This window comes from Gossypium hirsutum, chromosome A11 (assembly GCF_007990345.1).
Source record: "Gossypium hirsutum isolate 1008001.06 chromosome A11, Gossypium_hirsutum_v2.1, whole genome shotgun sequence".
Classification (NCBI taxonomy): Eukaryota; Viridiplantae; Streptophyta; class Magnoliopsida; order Malvales; family Malvaceae; genus Gossypium; species Gossypium hirsutum.
The window spans coordinates 38,682,834-38,703,563 of record NC_053434.1 but is presented as its reverse complement, the minus strand read 5'-3'; the positions used below and the strand labels follow the sequence as shown (position 1 = coordinate 38,703,563).

Here is a 20,730-nt window from a genome sequence, read left to right as displayed (position 1 = left end):
AACATTTTGAAATATGGCATGTATAGAAGACTTAGTTATTTTGTTACGTGTCATAATTGTCTAGGTTCAAATTACTATTATAGTATCAAACTAATCATTTTGTACGAAGCCTTTGAAGTTGGTTTGTATTGTTAATGGCATATGTTATAATGATCAAATTGCACACCATATTTTTGTTGGGTTTTGTTTAATAGTATATACTATAATTTGTTAATACCTCGTACCCTGTTCCGACGACGGATACGGGTAAGGGGTGTTACACCTTTGCCGCCCTAAAACACAAAATAACAACATCCATCATGTGAAAGATCATCATAATATGATTCCTCAATCCAACAACCACATCTAAGGCCTTTACACATTTTATATTTACTAAACCAACCAACAAATTGCTCATTTATGAAATAACTTCTTGTATTCATATAACAACTTTTAACTTTAGCCATTTCCATGGCCTTATACAAAATGAATCAAACTGATAAAGTAAGCCAACATTTGTCCAATTAGCAATGACACAAAATCATAAAGTCAGGATCCTATACATGCCATAATCAAAATAAATAGATCTAACAATACTAAGTGCTTCGATTGATAGTGTGATCGATGCCTCCAACGTTCGTTGATCCACGAGCTAACTAGGCGGCACTATAGGAAAATGGAAAGAAAATAGGGTAAGCATAAAGCTGAGTAATTTGCATGCAATAAATATAACAACAACTTTCCCATTCACCATCATGCTCATAGTACTTAAGTAGGCATAAGCACAACTTACTCATCACTAGCTAATACATTTCATATAGCATATATTGAGCTCACATCTCATACATTTCAAATAGGTACCTGTACCACTCACAACATGGTTATACATTCCTTGTTTAACTTAAACTGTGACTCTCACCATTGAACCATTTGGAATCCTATCGGATATTTATTAAGCCTCAAACATAAGGTGTAATGCTGATGCCATGTCCCAAACATGGTCTTACACTGGCTCTCACATCTCCGTGCCTATGCCATGTCCCAGACGTGGTCTTACACTGACACATCTCATAGCCGATGCATGTCCCAGACATGTCTTACACTGGTTTACATCTCGAGGCCGATGCATGTCCCAAACATGTCTTACACAGCTCTCATCTCGATGCTATTGCCATGTCCCAGGCGTGGTCTTACACTGGCTCTCATAATGTGGCTGATGCATGTTGCCATGTCCCAGGCATGGTCCTAGACTTATTCCGCTAGTTTGGCTTTTCCTCGGTCTAGGCTCAGATTTTGTAATTCTTGATCTATAATGATAAAAATTCACAAATTTAATCATTTTATTAATCTAAGTACTCAATAATTTAAAATTGGGGAAAATAACCATTTTACCCTCAGGTTCAAAAATTGAGTTTTATCACATTTTCTCACTAATCAAGCCTAGCCGATCACTTTTTATACTAAAAGCAGCCCACAATTCTCCTTATTTCACACATTTATCACTTATTTTACAACTTATGAAAAATAGTCCTTAGTTAGGGTTTTCATGGAAACTACTTCACAAAAGTTTTTTATTACACTACCATAACTCATTTTCTTCCATCAAATTTTAGAAAGAAAAATGAACACACTCATGGTAAAACCATAGACTTTCAACCATTTTGCAAAATAGTCCCTCCATTTGAAAGCTTATGTAACAAGGGTTCTAAAAGTACAAAAATATTCAAGAAAAACCCTCAAATGACTTACTCGCAAAGGCTTTAAGTTGATGAAAAATTTTCAAGCTTCCATGGTCATTTTCTTGGAGAAAAATCGGTGGAGAAGAAAGAGAGAGATGAAAAAAAAAGACCACTTTTACTATTTGTTTTATTTTATTCAATTTCAACACCTAATTCCACCAAAATTTGACTTTTGACCACCTTTGTCTCCTATGGCCGGCCATGCTATTCTAAAGGGTCTAATTGCCCTTGAAAGACCTCCAGTTTAGGTTCTCTAGCTATTTGACACCCTTAGCTATCAAAATAGGACTTTTTCACTTTATGCGGTTTAGTCCTTTTTCACTATTAAGCATGAAATCACTAAAATTACTTCACCAAATTTTTCATGCACTAATATAAACATGTTATAACTTAAAATTAATAATAAAATACTTTCTCTGACTTCAGATTAGTGGTCCTAAAACCACTATTCTGACTAGGACCAAATTCGAGCTGTTACAGTTCTTCCCCTTAGGGATTTTCGTCCCCAAAAATCTTGCCAGTGAACAAGTTCTGGTATTGATCTCTCATAGTGTCTTCGGGTTCTCATGTGGCTTCTTCGACTCCGTCTATATGCCATAAAACCTTTGCGAGTGCTACATTTTATTCCTCAACTTTTTGACCTCTCGATCCAAAATCTTAATCGGTTCTTCATTATAGGTCATATCCGAACTTATTTCAATTTCTTCTGGTGAAATCACATGCGAATGATCTGATCTATATAACACGTTGTGAATCTTTTCCAATTTTGAGGGCAAAGCAAATGGGTATACTACCGATCCAATTCTCACAGTTACCTCATAAGGTCCAATAAACCGTGGACTTAATTTGCCTTTCCTTTCGAATCGGAGAACCTTCTTCCACTGGGATACCTTTAAAAACACTTTATCCCCGACGTGAAACTTGATCTCTTTCCATTTCAAATATGCATAGGATTTCTGTCTATCCGATGTGGCCTTTATACAATTACGAATCAATTTAACCTTTTCTTCAGTTTCTCTGACTAAGTTAACCTCGTGAATCAGATTCTCTCTCAGCTCGGTCCAATATAATGGCGTTCGACACTTACGCCCATACAAAGCCTCATAAGGCGCCATTTTCAAACTCGACTGATAACTATTGTTGTAGGCAAATTCCACCAGTGGTAAATATTTTTCCTAGCTGCCTTGGAACTTGAGAACACAACACAACAACATATCTTCTAAGATCTAAATTACTCTCTCCGACTGTCCGTCGGTTTACGGGTGGAAAGCTGTGCTAAAGTTCAACTTTGTCCCAAAAGCTTCTTGCAACTTCTTCCAAAACCTCAAGGTAAACCTTGGATCTCTATCCGAAATAATAGATAAGGGCACCCCGTGAAGTCTTGCTATTTCTAAAACATACAAATCAACTAATTTCTCAAGGGAGTAGTCGGTATGCACCGGTATAAAATGTGTCGACTTGGTGAGCCTATCAACCACAATCCACACGGCATCTTTCTTCCTCGGGGTTATTGGCAAACCCATGACAAAGTCCATAGTAATCTGGTCCCACTTCCACTCAGAGACCATGATAGGCTGAAGTAAACTCGAAGGCACTTGGTGTTTAGCCTTCACTTGCTGAATAACTAGACACTTAGAAACGAACTCAGAAATGTCTCCTTTCATCCCCGACCACCAGTACATTTTCTTCAAGTCGTTATACATCTTTACACTACCCGGATGGATAGATAAGCAACCACTATGCGCATCTCGTAAAATCTTCTGAATAAGCTCATTATCCTTGGGTACACAAAGTCTGTCTTGGAATATCAAGCATCTGTAGGTTCTAATCTGAAAATTTGATTCAATACCCAACTCAAACTAAGTTCTCTTGGCTTGCAATTCACTATCATTTTTTGGGCTTCGCAAATCTCTTGCAGGAACAACGGCCTAGCTCTCAAATCTGCCAGAATCGAACCATCATCAGTCACAGACAACTAAGCATTCATAGCCCTCAACACGAATAATGATTTCTTACTCAAAGCATCTACGACCATGTTCGCCTTTCCCGGATGGTAGTAGATAACTAACTCATAATCCTTTATCAACTCTAGCCACCTTCATTGCCATAGATTCAACTCCTTCTGAGTCATCAAATACTTTAGACTTTCATGGTCGGTGAATACCCGACATCTCTCACTATACAAATGGTGCCTCGAAATTTTCAACGAGAACACTATAGCTGCTAGCTCCAAATCATAGGTCGGGTAATTTTTCTCGTGTGGCTTTAGATGTCCTAAGGCATAGGCTATTACCTTGCCTTCTTGCATGAGCACGCACCTTAACCCATTCAAGGATGCATCACTATACACCACAAACTCTTTTCGCGGTTCCAGTTGCACTAAAACTGGAGCTTCGGTCAATAAAGCCTTTAGTTTCTCAAAACTCTGTTGGCACTTATCCGTCCATTCGAACTTGACATCCTTTTGTAACAACCATGTCATTAGAGTAGCTATCATAGAGAATCCATTCACAAATCTTCTGTAGTACCCAACAAAACCCAAAAAGCTTTGAACGACCGTTACATTCCTTGCCAGTTTCCACTCAATAATGGTTGAGATCTTACTTGGGTCAACTTTGATTCCATCTTTTGACACGATGTGTCCTAGGAATCCAACTTCTTTAAGCCAAAATTCACTCTTACCGAACTTGGCATATAACTGCTTATTTCTCAAGGTTTGTAAAACCGTTCTCAGATGCTCCGCGTGCTCACTCTCATCACGTGACTAAATCAGTATGTCGTCGATAAAGACCACTACGAACTTATCCAAATATGGCCAAAAAATGCAGTTCATCAAATCCATAAACACTGCAGGGGCATTTGTTAAACCGAAGGGCATAACAAGAAACTCATAATGCCTAAACCTCGTCCTAAATGCGATTTTCGGTACATCTTGTTCCTTAACCCTTAGCTGGTAGTAGCCAGACCTTAAGTCAATCTTAGAAAACATGGTAGCTCCCTTCAACTGATCGAACAAATCATCTATCCTTGGCAAGGGATACTTATTCTTCACAGTCACCTTGTTGAGCTGCCTGTAGTCTATACATAATCTCATCGATCCTTCTTTCTTCTTTACAAAAAGTACCAAAGCTCCCTATGGGGAAAAACTCGGTCTCGCAAAACCCTTGTCATTAGCTCTTGTAGTTGAAATTTCAACTTCTTCAACTCTGTAGGAGCCATCCTATACGAAGAAATCGAGATGGTTGCCATACTAAGGACTAACTCGATTCCAAATTCAACTTCCCTCATGGGAGGCAATCCGGGCAATTCCTCCAAAAATATGTCCATGAACTCACATACCACTAGCACTGACTCGATCTTCAATTCAGATGCTTTAGTATTCAATACACCTTTTTCTTAAATATCTCTCTGCCGTCATAGATGATATCACTTTAGGCAATCCACCCAATTTACCTGGTTCAACCCGAAGAACATTTCCGTCTTCATATTTCAGCTTCATTACTTTTCGTCCACAATCCACTACAACCCCATGAAAAGTCAACCAATCCATCCCAAGGATTACATCAAATTCATTAAACGGCAATAACATCCAGTTAGCCTGGAAACGATGACCTCTAATTGTCAAAGGGCAACTTCTACGTATTTTGTCAACTAACACATGCTTGCCTAATGGATTTGACACCTTTACTACAAATTCTGTAGACTCAATTGGCATTTTCATACTAGGCACTAATTTCATGCAGACATAAGAATGGGTAGACCCCGGATCAATTAAAGCAAAAAAAAAATCGTGGATAGAAAAGGTACCTGTGATTACATCGGGAGACTCTGCCTCTCCACGAGCACGTATGGCATAAGTCCTTGCAGGCGCACGACCCTCAGACCTCATAGCTAAATCTCTAGGGGCACCTCTACTGCTAGCCCCACCTCCCGGGTTCTTTTGTGGTCTACCCCTCGAGGGAGCATTACTCGCCCTCATCTTTGGATTTTTCTCTTTCTCATCTAATTTAGGGCAATCTCGAATGAAGTGGTCTAGTGATCCACATTTGAAGCAACCTCTTTCATTCGCTCTGCATTCACCAAAATGGCGTCTACCACATTGCGAACACTCCAGCCTATTTGGTCGAGCACTACCGACACTCGTGATAGAAGTGGTCTGAGCTTTAGAAGCCGTGTTCTACTTGTTCTTGCTCTTATTCGAGAACCCCACTGATGCGTTGGATCGGGTAGGAAACTCTCTGATCTCTTAGATGAGGTCTGCTGTAACTTCCCGATTTGTCTTTTCCTTGAGGCTCGAGACTCAATATAGCCTTTTCTCTTCTCTTTGGCCAATTCCTCGGCCTTACATGCTCTCTCCACGAGCACCACCAATTCCCTCAATTCTAAGATGCCAACTAACAATCGAATGTCTTCATTCAATCAATCCTCAAATCTCTTGCACATGATGGCTTCGGTAGACACGCACTCCTTAGCGCATTTGCTGAGCCTCATGGACTCACGTTCATACTCTGTTACTTTCCTATGGCCTTGCTTCAGCTCTAAAAACTCTTTTCTATTTTGGTCCATAAACGTCTGACTAATGTACTTCTTTCGGAACTCCTCCTGGAAGAACTCCCATGTAATCCTTTCCCTTGGTACAACCGGCACAAGGGTGTTCCACCATTGATAGGCTGAGTCTCGTAAGAGTGACACTGCACACTTCACGCACTCCTCAGGCATGCACGATAACTCATCAAATGCCCTAATGGTATTTTTTAACCAAAATTATTGAAATAGGGAACACGCTCGTGTGGAAGGGCAACATGCCCGTGTGGTCATTATAACATGGCTGTGCTGATGGCCCGTGTGACACACGGTCTAAGCATCTAGGGACATGCCCATGTCTCATACCTGTGTGAATTTAATTCCAAATTTGAACCTACAGGGGTTTTCACATGGCCTGACACATGTCCGTGTCCATGGCCAGTGTCCCTCACTTGGCCATGACACGCCCATGTCTAAAAACCTTGACATTCTGTTTCTGACTTCAACATCCAATAAAGGACACATGGCCAAGGCACACACCCGTGGCTAGGGGTCGTGTCCTCTACATGGCTGAGACACACGGCCGTGTCTCTGCCCGTGTGTTTACTACCATGCATATTGACTTGAATTTTTTTTTGTAGGGGACACACGGCCGGACAACATGCCCATGGGGCTGGTTGTGTGTTAATGTACGTGATAAGTTTTATATTTATGATTGGTCATACTTGAAAAATAACTATTATCATGATGAAGGCAAGCGCACCCATCGAACAGTAGTATAGCTTATAACAAGACCGGAATGTCGAACCCACAGGAACTAAAAGTACTAGTATTAACTCTCTTTTTATTATCTAGACTAAAAATAAAGGGGTTTCTTCTATCTAAATTAATTAACTAAACTAAGAATACACAGGAAGAAAATTGGGGAAATACTTTTGGGAAAAAAACTGATTGATTTGGACAATACCCAAGGGAAAAATCCATATAGACTTCACTTTTTATTTGAATCTGAATTAGACGATTTATTCATTTGACTTGTTCCATACAAATCCCTGATTTATATTATTATCTCTCTCAAGACTAACAATGTCTAACCCTAGGTTGATTAATTGAAATGTCTTTCTAATTAAAACCCTTAGTGTCGCATTAACTCAATCTATGGATTCCCTTATTAGGTTTGACCCTAATCCGATAGATTTATGTCACCCTATGTCTAGGGGTGCAATCAACTCCGCTTAATTATGCTAGATATACTATTAGACAGGGACTTTTACTCCTCCGAATAAGAACATCAATACTTGAATCAATACCCTGGAATATTAAAGCAAGACTTAAAAACACATAATTAAGATCAAATCAAATATTTATCATATAATTCAGAAAATAATAACAAGATCCGTCTTAGGTTTCATTCCCCTTAGGTATTTAGAGAATTTAGTTTATTAGTGTAAAAGGAAATATCTCAGAAGAATAATAACAAAACATAAAGAAAACCCAAAAACCCCTGAAGGAAATTGAAGGGAGATCTTCAGTCTTGAAGGAGAATCGGGCTTCTAAGATGGATCAATCGGGTTTCTTCGAGTAATTCCTTACCTCTTACTCCATGTGTCCCTTCTAGGTACCTACTGGGTGTTTATATAGGCTTTAGAATGCCTAAGAATACTTCAAAGTGCCTTTTTCCGATTATAATTGGACTTGGGCCCGACAAAGACACGCCCGTGTGACACGCCCGTGTTCAAGTGCTTCAAATCGTGTTAGAGTCTGTTGAATTGCCACGGGCGTGTGGTCTACCCGTGTAAGAAGGTCCAGGCCATGTTAAAGTCTACCGAAATTACACGGGCGTGTGGTCTACTCGTGTATGGTAGTTCAGGTCGTGTCGATTTCTCATATTGGCCCATTTTCTTTGGTTTTGGCCCGATTCTCGCTCTTTTTACTCTCTATTGCTCACCTAAGTATAAAACATGAAATTAAAGGATTAGGAGCATCAAATTCCACAAATCCAATGATAATTCTTCCAAAAATATGCTAAGCATGAGATAACAATATGTATAAATTACGGTTTATCAAATACCCCTACACTTAAGTGTTTGCTTGTCCTCAAGCAAATTCCTGAATTCACAATTAAGAATTCATTTTTCTCAACTTATAATTCTCATCAATAGAATCTCAAAATAACCCATATGTAATCATACATTGAAAATTCAACTCGAAGAACATCAAAGTTTCAAACATTCTAAGTTGAGCATTTTATCACGAAAGCATAGGTGTCTCCCGTTATCTAAGTAATCACCTTTGATTCAAAATATCACAGAGTTTCACATCATCACTAAAGATTCACTCAAATCACTCGAGGTGTTTAAGGACAAGAAATTTAGCACTCAACAATCAATATGAAAAGTTATTACCATAGGCTTGCGTGAAAATCAAATCTCGGCTACTATATATTGAGATGATACATCAATCAAAAGGTCTTTAGAGGGTTGTAACGTGGCTTTGGTTAGGGAGTGTGGTCACAAGCTAAAAAAGAAGGTTAGAATCGAGATTGAGTTGAAACATTACCTGACTAGAAAAATACTAAAATTGACAATTTACATTCCTAATTGAGGTTTTCTTTATGGATAACATCGTTTTAATCTAAGCATTACATAATTTTATAATAATTTTTTTATAAGATCAAATCAAATATTTTAGAACTTTGCTAAAAATAAAACATAGCTAAGCAATTTAGTCAAATTGAATCTCGACAAAAATAGGGATCAAATTAATTGAGGGGATTTCAACAATAATGGGTAATGGGTTAATATTGAAGGTAAATCAATGAATGGCTTGTTAGGCTCAAGGGGGTTCATTAAGGGTTAATTGTGAAGGTAGGCTTTTATGGAGTGAATGGGTTAAACCTAAGTGCCTTTATCATCTCAACATATCAAATCAAAGGTGTGGTTTTGACATGCATTGTAACACCCCTATCCCGTATCCGTCGCCGGAATAGGTAAAGGGGCATTACCGGACTTGAAACTCATATCAGAACAGTAAATTTTTTTTTCATTTTCTTGAAGTAAAGATCATTCAATTGGATAATTGCTAGACACAACCAGGGATAAAATTTAAAAAAAAACTTATAAAAGTAAACATTCAAAAGATGTCATATTCGCATAGCTTATATACATTAACCAAAATATCCTCCCACTACTAGTCTATTCTATACATGCCATAAGATAATCCAAAACATAGCAGTACCAAACAGTGGATAGTGATAGTGTGACTAGTTGTTGACGATCCCCGAGCTTGTAGCTTCCAAATGAGATCTATAAAACAGAGGAAACAAAGTAAACGGAGTAAGCATTACAATGCTTAGTAAGTTTTAAGTAGTGTCAACAGATAACAATCAAATTATAACATAGTTGTTCGTATTTTTATTTCACTCTTCCTTCGGGCATACCATCCCTTTACCGAATATGCACATCTCATCATATATAATAGGTAGATAAATTCTCACTTGATAGTGATCTCTTATAAATATAGGTACATTACATATTTTCACCTAACTTTCCACATTGACCAAATGCACAATAATCATAGAACAGTCTTATTGCTTTACTCACATATGCATCACATAACGACCTTGTGATTTAGTCCAAATCAAGCTTAAATATAATCTCAAAATACATACCTGACCAACTTAACGCATTGAACGTATTTATTACCAATTGTTACTGTGAAGTCGTATAATCTTATGCTTTACTCGAATCTTCAGCGAAACCTTTAGCTCGAATAGTCCCCACACGTAGTTATCGGGTCTTACCCGGACAAAATCTCCACACGTAGTCATCGGGTCTTACCCGGACATAATCTCCACACGTAGTCATCGGGTCTTACCCGGAATATATTTCCAAGTTTCATGTACATTTAATCACATGTTACAACATTCACATCGACTGTCATATTTGTAATTCATTTGTCTCATCAAATATCTAATAATACACACCTTTCACATTTGGTCATTCGGCCACAATATACACACATCTCCTACATATTTCACATTAGCCATTCAGCTTTACCAAATATACATATCTCATACATATTTCACACTAGCCATTCGGCTTTACCACATATACATATCTCATACATATTTCACACTAGCCATTCGGCTTTACCACATGTACATATCTCATATATATTTCACATTAGCCATTCGGCTTTACCACATATATATATTTCATACATATTTCATATTAGCCATTCGGCTTTACCACATATACATATCTCATACATATTTCACACTAGCCATTCGGCTTTACCACATATACATATCTCATACATATATCACACTAGCCATTCGGCTTTACCACACATATATATCTCATACATATTTCATATTAGCCATTCGGCTTTACCACATATACATATCTCATACATATTTCACACTAGCCATTCGGCTTTACCACATATACATATCTCATACATATATCACACTAGCCATTCGGCTTTACCACACATATATATATTTATCTTGTACATCAATTTCAGCAATAGCTTATAAGCAACTCAAATAGTTTCATCAATGTTTACAACAAAATCACATATTCACTACAAGCTGTTTTCCTGAGCAATAGTCACTAAATTATTTATAACTAGAGCTAAAAAACTCAAAATCAATTGCCATTAATTTTCCCTGAATATAGACTCATATATCTTCCATCCATAAAATTTTCAGAATTTTAGTTTTGGCCAATCAATACCAGATTTTTCTTAAATTTTCCCCTGTTTCACTGTTTGACTAATCTGACCAGTCTTCACTACGAATCAAATTTCTCATTGTACAGAATTCAAAATATGTTCTATTTGATTTCATTTGAAACTAGACTCCTTAAGGAGTCTAAGAATATAAATTTTATCTTATAAACATTTTTGTACAAATTATAATGATTTTCTAAAAACAGAACAGGGGATTTCGGAGTCATTCTGACACTGTCTCACACAATTTTAAATATCTCTTTATAGGAAATTTCTTTGCTTACACGGTCTCTTTTATAAGAAACTAGACTAATTAAGCTTTGATTACATATTTTATTCAGCCTATAATTCCATGCCAACAATTTATAGTGATTTTCTAAAATCACGTTACTGCTGCTGTCCTAAGCAAATTATTACAATTTGCTCTTAAATTTCCAAGTCTAAACACTTATGAACTTACCATTTGAGTTTAAGACATATCATGGCCACATCATATCTTATTAAATCAACTCATTATGTCCTATTATGATTGAATTTACTCAATGTTTAATCACTTAAAACTTACCTCGGAAGTGGTCGACGACTAGATATCCACGGCTATTCGTTTACTTTCTCTTTTCCCCTATCCGACTTTGATCCTCTTTGCTCTTAAGCTTAAGTAAAACAATAGATTTGCTTAAGTACTTAACTAATATTATTCACTTAACAATCACATTTGGCAATCACATATCATTTAATCTATATCTAAAACAATAGATTTCAATATGTATCATATTTAATAAAACATGCCATGACTCGATTTCATGCTTATTTAATTTATATCTAATTCACATTCACAAGCAAGGAGTCACTTAATTTATCATGCTTCCTTATACATGAATTTAATCATATTGCCGAATGTCCTTATGTGTACATGGTACATACATAAGGCATATATATATACCTATATATGACCATTATAATTTAAACATTTAATCATAATCGGCAAGCTTTATTTCAACTATTTAAGGTGCAAACATCAATTAACAAACAAACATTATCAACCCATTTTTATTACACATTTTCCCCAACTTAACACCCCCAAATTATCAAACTTTAACAAGTTTAAAACTCATCTAATGACCATTTATAAACTAAGGCATCAACCATTCAAATTCAACTCATCACAACATGGCCGAATACACATTTCTCCTACTTCCATTCTAAATAAAAATTTATCAAGCTTCCATCTTCATTTAACTATGTACCATTTAGAACCATCAATACTTTACACCCTTTAGCAAATTATAATCAATTGCCAAATGCATCTTTGACAATTTAAACCACGCAACTCAAATTCTTACAATTTAAGCTTAGAAATTTCTATTCATGTAAATTTTAGCAACATGGAGTCCATTAAACACTCCAAAATTCCATTTGGACAACAATTGTTCAACCTTCTAGCATAATTTCAATCTGGACAGCAAGCATTATTTAACATTCAGGTTGTTTTATTAGACCATCCGAATAGCTTAATTAACACCAATTTATAGCCCCTTGAACAATGAATTAAACCCATTCGATTAGCAACAAAAACTAATATTTAACAACCATTGTTTTCTTTTATTTCAAACATGCAGCAGACCAATTCCTCCACATATTACAGCACATTCGAATCAGCATTTACATGCTGGAACAATTTGTTTTCAAGCTGCAGTTTTCAGCAGTCATTTATGCATTTAATTGTCAAATTGTTACGTCACTACTAACAACTGAAACTTAGTAAGAATAACATAATATTTTAGCTATTAGACTCAATTTATCAACCCCTAATCGGCATGAAAATAGAACCATTAATTTGTTCAAATTTTGGACAGCATAACGAAGGCACAAAATTGGACAGTAGTAATTTTTACAACTAATCAAAGAGCTTTTCTTTTCTACAACCCGCATTCGTGCCTTCCAACCACAATCCATCATCATTTTTCTTTACAACAAAGTTAAAGATAGAGGGGAGCTTAGAAAGCTTACCAACTTAGGATACAACTCTTAAACAAGCTAAATCCTTAGTTTTCTTCAACATGCAAACTGTCTCCATTTTTCTTTTTGTTGCAGCCCTCTTCTTCTTCTTCGATGGATTACCGAGTTACTTGAAATTTTAGCTACCTAACTAGCTAAAATCATAGTTTTTTCCTCCTTCTAGCCATCTTCTAAGCAAAAAATTAAAGCAACCCAACTTTCTTCTTCCTCCCTCAAGTCACGGCAATGGAGGAGCAAGGGTGAGACAACTTTGGTTTCTCTTCCCATTAACTAGTATTTTATTATTTCTCACACAACATTTTAACACAAAATGTTTATAATATGTTTTAACCCATAGCATGGCCGGCCACTACCTAACATTTTGGGTGATTTGACATGCAAGTACAAGCATTTCCTAACATGCATTAATAGATCCTTATAGATTAACCTATCACATTTCAAAAGTGTCACACATAAGTCCTATTTAATAAAATTCACTTTCAATTAACAAAATTCAAACATGAAATTTTCACACATGCATATATACATATAATAAGCATTAAGTATGACGGTTAATTATTTTTATGACTCAGTTTTGTGGTCCCGAAACCACTTTCCGACTAGGGTCACATTAGGGGTGTCACATACATAATCAAGCAAGTTCTAGAATAACAATTTGATATTAACACACTCATAGCAATAATAAAAGTAAGCATGATAGAAATAATAGATGCTCTAAAGGCTCAAGATCTCACAAAAAATCATGGCTTTTTGATGTTAAACCTGTGAATTTCAATTCAAGATAATACCTAAACTTGGGGAAACAACCTAAATTTTTTTTTGGATTCTCAAATATCAACTTATCATGCTTGATTCTCTAATTCCTTAAAGTTTAAACAATCAATGCATAAATGCCTATGTTTTAATTCAAGACATATCAATAAAAATCATAAATTAATCAAAATTCATTCTAATAGAGATATGAGTGAGTAACATGAGAATAAGACAATAGTCAGGGATTTTTATGATAATGATATAAATAACACCCACACTTAAGATGTACATTGTCCTCAATGTACAAAGATAGATTTACTAAAAATTATAGATATAAGATCATAAGATAGGGAGAGAAGTGAAACTTCCTGAATGTTAAATGGAATCCTTGAATTGGATTCATGGAGAGTAGTCAGCTAAGTCAAGTGTAAGATTGGAGGAGGATACTCTAGTGGTGGTAGAGGTTCGTTAGTCCACAAGTCCTATGCCAAAAGAATATTATATTTGGTGGTAGCTATGGTCGTGGTCAGCAGGACATGGCAGTCATGGAGAACCTTTTCCAGTGGAGTTGCAATTTCTTAAGTAATAGTGAGCTTTGGAGCTCTTCATAACTATGATAGAATCATTAACTCTTTAGGAAATATAAAGTTGTATGATTACTCGTAAAGAAATGGCTGAAAATATAAATTACTTAATATAAATTATAAAACCTAAAGATGAAGTAAAAATGGTCTTAAAAATAAAAAGTAATTTAAAAAGGTAAATAAAGATAAAAATAAACAAATAAAAATAAAAAACAAAGTAAAGTCTTTAAAAGTCCTCATCGCCGGATGGTTCGCGAGGTGGGGGTGGCGATGAGATGTGAAGGTGCTGACAAATCTAATGTAATGTTGCATCAATGTGATCGAAGTGCTAAAAACATTGCTGCTCAAATCGACTGAGGCGCTCAGAGATGTCAGAGAGTGAAACAGCCGTAAGAACTGAACAACGAATAGGTGGTGGCTAAGATGGTGGATCCTCGTGGGTGGTGAGACATCATTAGTAATGTCCTTTGGGTCCTCCTGCTCAGTTGATTGGACGAGGCGGTACTAAAGAGGATCAAATCCATGTCGTTGCTTGATCATCCTCATATGGAGCATTCTCGAGATGCCCTATGAGGACATCTGACCGATGAGGGTGAGGGAGGATGTTTGCACCACCGCGTTGAGGAGATCGAAGTACCATGCCAGGTGAGTCGCATAAGGGTCAATGGAAATGACTCTCTTCCTATGCTGTTCTGTCTGATAACGAATGGAGAGGGCAATAAAATAGGCGAGGTCAAATACGTACCCATGCGCCATGGTCCATAAAAAGTATGCGTCGTTAGTGTTGACGACTCTGGTGCTCTCTCGCCGTCCTGTCAGGGTGTGGGCTAGGATGGCGTGTAGGTATCTTAGGGATGGGGTGAGAGTTAATGCCTTGGAATGACTAGGGTCATAGGTGGCCGAAGTAGGAACGAGGGCCCTCCAGCAGTTTGAAGGAGAGTAGTAGATGTGGTGATGGAGGCTGGCGAAGTCGTCGTCGTCCATGAACTCCTCTGTGTATAGTCCTAACGTGGCTCCAAACTCAGGCACACTCAACTGGTGAACTAAACCGCCGAGACGGAACTGGACCATTCCAAGATCATCAAACTCTATCATAACAACTTAAAGGTTGAAGGTCAAGTAGAGTTCGAGTGTGAGCTCAAGGTACGTCACCTCGAAGATTTCGAAGAAGAGCCCCCACGGGTCGGTAGTTAGGAGGGTCCGGACAGCATCAGCGAGTTAGATCTACTCGAGTGCGGCCCAATCAATACAACGGCGCTCGTAGTATCTAAAATAGTTCCTCCTGAGGTCCCAGGGGAAACTGTAAGAATAGGTGCCGGATTTTGGTGGTAGGACTCGAGGAGGATGCTGCTCCTTTACACTTCTTCGATGCGGGGACGATAGTCTTCTTGCCTCGTAGATTTGACATGATATACCTGTAAGAAAAACTACTATTATATCCTAATGAATAGAAAAGACAACATATACTAACAAATTTGACAAGAAATTAATGATGAATTAAACTAACCAATTCAACCAAAAACTACTAATACTAACAAGACTCAACCAAAAGCAATCAAACTTGATGGCAGAGATGTTATGGAAAATGGCATAGTGATAGCATGACTAGATTCAACACGAAAAAGATTAAAGTAGTTAATAATGGTAAGAAAATGGTATAAAATACGTGAAATAAATCCTAAGAATGAGGATGATATGGTAAGTAGTTAGTAGCATAATGTAAATAATAGGGACAAAATTAAGATTATCATGATAGTAAGCATAAAAAGAAAGGAAAAGAGATGAGAAAACCATTAGTGAAGGTCCGGTGGCCGGAGAAGCGACGACGTGATTGTGGGGTATGGTTGGGGTCGGCCACAGGCGTGGGTATTGATGCCGTGTGATTCTTGCAAGGGTGAGAAGAGGGAAAAGGGGAAAGAGAGGGGAGAAAATGGCAGAAGAGTGGAGAGTTTAGGGGTAGTCGGTCGGTGGGAGGGGAGAGATTTCAACAGCTAGGTTTAGGGTTTTGGGGAAGGGGATGATCAATAGTAGGGGGTTTATATAGATATTAGGACACACGGCCGTGGGGCACGCCCGTGGACCTTTATTTCAGCCCGTGTGTTTTGTGATTTTTAAATTTGGGCGCATCTGAAATTAGGCCCACGCCCGTGTTCTTTAGGCGTGGTGGTGCACACGACCGTGTCGCACGGTCGTGTCCTACTTCGTTCGCTTCTCCCATGCTCGTGTATATATCTGGACACCTATGTTATTTTGATAGTATCGACCACGGCTGGTGGGCACGGGCGTGTCGCACGCTCGTGTTAATTTGGCAGTTTTGACCAAGGCTTATAGACACGGGCATGTTGCACGCCCGTGTTGTTTTGGCAGGATTGCCCACGGCCATGTTACACGGCCGTGGCAATGTATCGAATCCCATGTTGGGGAAAAAATTTGCTCTATTTTCACACGGCTGTATCGCACGGCCGTGTCGCCTCCCGTGGTATGAGCACGGGCTAAGGCATGCTTGTGTGCCTGGCCGTGTGGATGTGGAAAACCTGTGTTCAAGGACTCAGTTAGTGATTTAGATGTTAAAAACTAAAATTTTAAAGAAATCAACACTATTAGTGTTCGGGTTGCCTCTCAAGAAGCGCTTATTTATAGTCTAAGCTCGACTTACCTCAATTTTGCGTGATTACGGTGGATTGAGGAGTTGAAACTCCTCACTTTTTCTATCAATTTTATCAAAATAAGGTTTGAGTCGAGTATTATTTACCTTAAAAGTTTCGAATACAGTATGTGTTACCTCGACTGTACCATGTGGGAAGATGTTCATTACCATAAAGGGAGTCGCTTTTTCCGTTTTATGCTCTAAAGTAGCAATTCGGGGGTTATTTTCATCTAACAATACTTTGTCCCCAACTTTAATTTGCTTTTTTTCATCCCTATGTTCATTGTGGTGTCATTTTGATTTGTCATATGCTTTTGGTTTCTCCTTGACAAGCATTCGCCATTCATCTAGTTCATCAACCTGAAGTCTTCGTTCTTCATAGATTGGTCCTTTGTTGTTACTTGAACACAGCTCATGAATAGGCATTCGAACGTGTTTCCTGCACAGAAGGTTGCACCACTTGATTAGTATTAGTAGTATGATTTACACAACCACCCTCAATATTCGATGTGTTATTCAAATTACGAGCTTGAAGAGTGATTGTTTTATCACCCACACGAAGTGTGAGTTCACCTGTACCAACATCAATAATGGTTCTAGCAGTTTCTATAAAGGGTCTCCTAAAATCAAATGTATGTTACTATCCTCTTCCATATCTAGAACAAAAAAAGTGTACTGGGTATATAAATTTATCGATTTTAATAATGACATATTCAATAATACCCCTAGGAAATCTAATGGTTTTATCAGACAATTGAATGCTCATCCTAGTTTGTTTGGATTTCCCAAGACCTAGCTATTTAAACATTTTATAAGGCATAACATTAATTCTTGCCCCTAAATCAGCCAATGCATTATTCACGTTCAAACTACCAATTAAACAAGGAATCGTAAAACTCCCTGGATCTTTCAACTTTTTGGGTAGCTTATTCTGTAGAACGGCTGAGCAAACTGCGTTCAACTCTACATGCAACGCCTCGTCCAACTTTCGTTTATTTGCTAAAAGCTCCTTTAAGAATTTAATTGCGTTTGGCATCTGCAAAAAAGCTTCAATAAACGGTAAGTTAATATGTAATTTCTTCAATAGTTTAAGGAATTTACCAAATTGTTCATCCGTGTGGTCTTTCCTTGTCGCATTGGGGTATGGCGCATGAGGTTTGTACTCTTTACTTACCGGTTTCCACTCACTGTGGTCCACCTCATCCTTACCTTTACTTACCACAATTCCTTGCCTTGATTCAGGTTCAGGTTCAAGTAACCCTTCTTTTTCTCGAATGGTAATCGTATTGAGTTGTTCCCTTGGGTTAGATTCAGTGTTACTTGGCAAGCTACCTTATGGTCGTTTAGAAATCAATTTGGCACATTGGCCTATCTGAGTTTCGAGCCCTTGTATCAATGCTTGTTGATTCTTAAGTGCTATTTCGGTATTTTGAAAATGAGTCTCTAACACCGAGATAAATTTCGTTAGCATCTCCTCAAGGTTCGGCTTCTTTTCCTACTAGTAAGGTGGTTGTTGAAAACCTGAGGGAAGTTATGGCCTTTGATTTCCTTGACCACCCCATGAGAAATTGGGATGGTTCCTCCAACTTGTATTATAAATGTTACTATATGGGTTATTTTGAGGTCTAGAATTATTATTACCCATATATTGAACTTGTTCCTCCTTGATGCTAGGGTCGAAGGATTGATATTCTATGTGTGCTCCTCCTCCATTTCAATGACACCTCATCACGGGATGTACCTGAGTAGAACCACATAGACTGTCAATCTTTTTATTTAAAAGTTCTACCTGGTTAGACAGCATAGTAACCGCATTGAGGTTGAAAACACCAGCTACTTTTGTCAGCTTTGTTCTTATGACTTGCCACTGATAGTTATTCAGTGACATCTCTTCAATAAATTCGTAAGCATCTTCAGGAGTGTTGTTATTTAGAGTTCCACCGGTGGCTGCGTCGATAAGTTGCCTTGTTGAGGGGTTTACATCGTTGTAAAAAGTCTGAACCTATAGCCATAGAGGTAACCCATGGTGAGGGCACCTTCTCAATAAATCCTTGTATCTCTTCCATGCATCATAGAGTGTTTCTAGATCCATCTGCACAAAAGAAGAGATATCATTCCTCAACTTAGCCATTTTAGTCGGCGAAAAATATTTAAGTACGAATTTTTCGGTCATTTGTTCCCAAGTAGTGACTGACCCTCGTTGTAACGAGTTCAACCACTGGTTAGCCTTATTCCTCAATGAAAGGGAAACAACCGAAGGTGAATGGCATCATCAGAAATGCCATTGATCTTAAAGGTGTCGTAGAATTCTAGAAAATTTGACAAATGAGTGTTTGGATCCTCGTCCTGCAAACCATCAAACTAAACAAACTGTTGTATCATTTGAATTGTGTTAGGTTTCAGTTAAAAATTATTTACAGCAATAGCAGGTCTAACTATACTCGATTCGGCTCCTATTAAAGTAGGTTTAGCGTAATCATACATAGTACGAGGAGCAGGATTCTGATTTATTGGATTTGCAGCAACCACGGGAGGAAGCTGATTATTCTGATTCTCATCCATCTCCTCAGTTGTATTATGGATTTCTTCTAGTCATAAACTATAAAAACCTGCCAGAAGGAAAAAGAAAATTTAGTAACAAAAATCAAAATAAAATTTAAATTGCAGTAGAATAAATGGCTAAAGTAATAAAAATTAAGTGTTCCTAATATCTTAGTTCCCCGGCAACGGCGCCAAAAACTTGATGTGAGTGATAAGTTTTATATTTGGTGCTACTTGAAAACTAACTATTATCACGATGAAGGCAAGCACACCTAGCGAACAATAGTATAGCTTATAGCAAGACCAGAATGTCGAACCCATAAGAACTAAAAGTACTAGTATTAACTCTCTTTCTATTATCTAACCTAAAAATAAAAGGGGTTTGTTCTATCTAAATTAATTAACTAAACTAAGAATGCACAGGAAGAAAATTAGAGAAATACTTTTGGGAAAAAAACTGATTGATTTGGACAATACCCAAGGGAAAAATCCACCTAGACTTCACTTGTTATTTGACTCTGAATTAGACGATTTATTCATTTGACTTAATCCATAGAAATCATTGATTTATATTATTATCTCTCTCGAGACTAACAACGCCTAACCCTAGGTTGATTAATTGAAATGTCTTTCTAATTAAAACCCCTAGTGTCGCATTAACTCGATCTATGGATTCCCTTATTAGGTTTGACCCTAATCCGGTAGATTTATGTTGCCCTATGTCTAGGGTTGCAATCACCTCCGCCTAATTATGCTAGATCTGCTCTTGGACATGGACTTTTTCTCCTTTGAATAAGCACATCAATACTTGAATCAATATCCTGAAATATTAAAACAAGATTTAAGAACACATAATTAAGATCAAATCAAATATTTATCATATAATTTAGAAAATAATAACAAGATCCGTCTTAGGTTTCATTCCCCTTAGGTATTTAGGGGATTTAGTTCATAAGTGTAAAAGGAAACATCTCAGAAGAATAATAACAAAACATAAAGAAAACCCAAATACCCCTGAAGGAAATTGAAGGGAGATCTTCAGTCTTGAAGGAGAATCTGGCTTCTAAGATGGATCAATCGGCTTTCTTCGAGTAATTCCTTGCCTCCTACTCTATGTGTCCCTTCTAGGTACCTCCTAGGGTGTTTATATAGGCTTTAGAATGCTTAAGAATCCTTCAAAGTGCCCTTTTTCGATTAGAACTGGACTTGG

The 20,730-nt window shown here is 37.4% G+C and overlaps 1 non-coding gene across 1 annotated transcript; it reads left to right on the top strand.

Moving 5' to 3' along the window:
• The first annotated feature begins 18,997 nt into the window (after positions 1-18,997).
• On the top strand, positions 18,998-19,104 carry LOC121210303 (small nucleolar RNA R71). Its single transcript, XR_005905417.1, has one exon. It is a non-coding gene; the product is annotated as a small nucleolar RNA R71 (small nucleolar RNA).
• Positions 19,105-20,730: the final 1,626 nt, after the last annotated feature.